This window comes from Tenrec ecaudatus, chromosome 1, assembly GCF_050624435.1.
Source record: "Tenrec ecaudatus isolate mTenEca1 chromosome 1, mTenEca1.hap1, whole genome shotgun sequence".
Classification (NCBI taxonomy): Eukaryota; Metazoa; Chordata; class Mammalia; order Afrosoricida; family Tenrecidae; genus Tenrec; species Tenrec ecaudatus.
In genome coordinates, this window is record NC_134530.1 from 307,001,534 (window position 1) to 307,006,032 (window position 4,499).

Genomic DNA, 4,499 nt, shown 5'->3' on the forward strand with positions numbered 1-4,499 from the left:
GGTGTACATATGTGTATATACAGAACCCTTTAAACTCTACGTATTTATATGTAGAAATTTAACGTTTTGCTTTGTTCAGAATTATAAGTTGCAATTATAAGCAAACACAAAATACAGAAAAAGAGGACCAAGCTGCTGAATGGGGCCGAGGGATGGGTAAGAGGGTTCAGTTTCTGGAAAGTCTGAAGGAGGAGGTGAGAAAACAATTAGGCCTAGAGGCCCTCACTGTCCACAGTCCACTGTCCACAAAGGAGACCTCATCCTGTTACATGAGGGCAAAGCTGAGCACAGGTAAGTGTCTACGCACCTCCTGGTAAAATTTGTTGAGCTTGCCAGTTAGAGCTCATACTTCAAGCTTGGATTATCGTGCCTTAGCCATCCACAAAGCTATAGTGCCATGAGGACTGACTAGGTAAAAATACCAAAGGAGGGATCTGACGGCAACATGTGGACCATAGTGCAAGGAGAGGTAGCCCTGGGAGTTGTTGCCCTTGGCTGTGATTTGGTGGTCCCATAAATAGCCACTGGGTGTCAGCTTGTAGGCCATCAGGGTGCAGGAATCTAGCATGAAGCTGCTGCTGCCGATAATGCTTTTCTCATCATCATAAGGGCATTTATAGAGGTCTAAATACAGACATGTACATATGTAAATATATTGTCATATGACGATGGGGAAATAGATCTATGTGTATATATTTATAGGTTTAGTATTAAGTTAACAGATGAACATTGGGCTTCCACACAAGTACTTCCTCAATGCAAGAATACTTTGCTCTATTAAGCTGGCATTCCATGGTGCTCACCTTCCTGACATGATTGCTGAAGACAAATGGGTGCATAAGCAAATGTGGTGAAGAAAGCTGATGATGCCTGGCTATCAAAAGATATAGCATCCGGAGGTCTTAAAGGCTTGAAAGTAAACAAGCAGCCATCTAGCTGAGAAGCAACAAAGCCCACATGGAAGAAGCACACCACCCTGTGTGATCAAAAGATGTCAAAGGGATCAGCTATCTGGTATCAAAGAACAAAAAAATCATAACATTGAGAGTGAGGGGGAGTGTGGAGTGGGGACCAAAAGCCCATCTGTAGACAACTGGACATTCCCTTACAGAAGGCTTGCGGGGAGGAGAGGGGCCTGTCAGGGTTCAGTGTAGCAACGATGAAACATACAACTTTCCTCTAGTACTTAAATGCTTTCCCCCTCTCACCCCACTATCATGATCCCAAATCTATCTTACAAATCCAGCTAGACCAGAGGATATACACGAGTACAGATAGGAACTGGAAACACAGGGAATCCAGGACAGATGATCGCTTCAGGGTCAGTGGTGAGAGTGACAATACCAGTAGGGTAGAGGGAAGATGGGGTAGAAAGGTGGAACCAATTACAAGGATCCACATTTAACCTCCTCCCTGTGGGACAGACAACAGAAAAATGGGTGAAGGGATACGTCGGACAGTGTAAGACATGACAAAATAATAGTAATTTATAAAGAATCAAGTGTTCATGAGGGAGGGGGTGGCGGGGAGGGAGGGGGAAAATGTGGAGCTGATACCAAGTGTTCAAGTAGAAAGCAAATATTTTGAGAATGGCGATGGCAACAAATGTACAAATGTGCTTGACACAATGGATGGATTTATGGATTGTGATAGTATGAGCCCCCAATAAAATTGTTTATTTTTTAAAAAAGATTGTCCTTATGAGTAATAACATCCTGGGGGTGAGGGCTGAGTATGGATCCAACTGAAGGGTATAATCTCCTCCTTGAAGTATTTTTGCTGGGCCTGTAAGTTGGGCAGGTGCACAGACTGGTGGAATCATATATATTTGGACTGGATCATCAGATATGCAGATGGTCTTTCTCGAGCACATTTTTGGGAAGGATTTGATTGTCAGAAATCTCCTTGATGCCATGGGATGAAGCGGTTAAGTGATTGGTACTTAGGCACAGATTGACAGCACAGAGATGACTCTCATCCTCCAACTAGTCTTAGGTGAGAATGTCTGAGTTTCATAATTGCTCATGGTGACAGTGATGATCTCATCACCAGGTGAGTTGTTGGTGTGCATCTGAGGTGCAGTCAGCTCTAATTGTTTCTTGGTCTGCTGCTTCATCTCAGCTAGCTATTTCTTCTGCTGCCATGATGCTGAAATTGTCCACCTCCAGGACAATGTCTAGAATTTCTGATTGTGTCAGTGATGCTTCATTCACACTGTTTTTCTAGCCTTAGTGAGGCCAGCCCAGATCAAAAGTCCAACTTGCTCCTCCATCCACATTGACTCATTTTTCATCAGTCAGAGTGGGCCAATGTGATACGTTTCTGTAATAATGGTCTTATCTGTGTTTCAGATCACTTGTGTTGGTTGACACTAACATGCAGGGACATAGAATGAGAATGAGGCAGGAGAAAGTAATGTAATATGAGATAATCTTGAGTTAGTCATCGAAGACATTGAAGAAAATGACCTGAAGCTTCATAGCTTTAGAAGTGAGGTCCCCAAACATCTTTACCTGAGGCAATCCTTGAAAGGGAGTTAGAGTTAAATTACCTTTAAATTCTGAATTTGCACAAAAATTTTGAAACCCCCTGATATTTGTTATGTGTATTTTTGAGAAAACTAGCATTTTGACTACCACAATTTTTATTCCTCATTGATCTGAAATGTCACATTTAATAAACATGTAATTATTATTTATGAACCCTTCATATTTGGACCCTAGATTTCTAGTTTTGTTCTATTACAAATACTACTTCAAACGTATAATCATTGATTTTTCTGCTTTGCTTACTGGATAAAGTCCAGTTTTCTAGTGGACATGTTCATCTTCATACTCTCTGTTCCTTGAATTTAGAACAGGAACCCTTTTGTTGTAGTGGGTTACACATTGCACTGAAAACCACACGTTCAGCAGTTTGAAGCCACCATCCACTCCATAAATGAGCCTCTCTCCTCCTACAACCTTGGAAACGGTGACCTTTGGGTCACTGTGAATCAGAGTGGACTTTATGGAAGTAAAGGTTTTTTGTTTTGTTTTTTTCCGGGAGGGGGAGTTGCATTTAGTAACTTAACTATACTAAATTATTTGTTACTTCTGAAAAGTTTTGCTTGGGGACTCATTTTTGTTGCCCACTTCATCATTTGAGTGTCTTTGTAAATTTAAGAGTCATTAGGGTAGCTGCCCCACCCCGCTCCTGTGTCAGATGTTCCTTGTGTGTTCCCCAGCAACCCTTGCCTTCTGTTTGCATAGTATTCATCAGCTTAAAAGAAATATTTACCAGTCTTGTAAAACTGAGCATTTTTTCAGTAAAAGAAAAGCAATTGGCTTTCTTCTGGTCAAGCACGGCCAATTCAATAGTGAATGAGTACTGAGTCAGCAGCCCAATAAAGAATGTTAATTCTGATCGGTATTAGCAAAAATTACTTCCATGACATTTCTATAAATAATTAGTTTTATAGTTAGATGAGATCCTATGTTCTTAGGGCAGAAGTTGGTGCCAAAGCGGGCACAATTAAGAAATTTGAAGGAAAAAAAAAAAGAAATAAAAGGAAGGAATGCTATCTGGGATAGTTAAGATGTTGTGTCAACTTGGCTGGGCTAGAATTTTCAGTCCCTTTAGGGGAGCTCTTATTTGCTGAAATTATATGAGCGTATTCTTGCTTAAAAAAAATGTAGACGACTTCAGGGAAGATGGTGACAGAGTGACACATACCAGAGGGACTCCACAGAATCCAGCCCAGGAGAGTTGCTCAGAGTGAAATTCAACGCCACTGGATCGCAGGAGGTGCATCATAAAGATAAGTAGGCACAGATCCACAGGGTTTTGAGGGGCTGGGGACTTTTGGCTTACCTCAGTGGAAGCCGGCTGGGGCTCGACCCTATCCCAGCTGCCGGATCTGCCCAAGCCGGGACCATTTGGAGCCTGTAGCAGGGCTTGGTCTAGGCACAGCCACAGTTTTCCCCTACCTGCCTCAGGGCAGGGACAGGACTCCTGGGGCTCCACTGGCAGGGATCAGGGTTCAGCTACATTGTTGCTTCTGTTTGTGTCTCTGCTCTATATTCCCACACAACCTTGGAGGGCTGCACAGGGGCTTTTTCAAGGCACAGCCGCAGCTGCGCCACGTGGTCAGAACAGGGACTAAACCCAAACCCCCACAGCTCCATAGTCAGGGATCTAGCTTCAGCTACACTGCGGCGTCTGTTAACATCTCTGCTCTCTGTCCCCCCACTTCTCTGGGGGCTTCTCAGCAGCTTTCTTGCGACTCTTCTTGGGGCTCAGCTGCAGACTACCACTGGGGCTTGGGGCAGGGAGTAAGCCCTTGCAGGTCCACAGGCGGGGAGTGGGACTCAGCTACATAGTTTCTTTTGCTTCCCTCGCTTCCCTGTACCCCTGCACAGTCTAGTTTCACTTTTTGATTTTGTTCCTGCCCTGTTTTCTCACACTCCAGTGCTGTCTTACAGGGCACTCCCATTGCCCTAGGGCATTTGTGCCTGGGT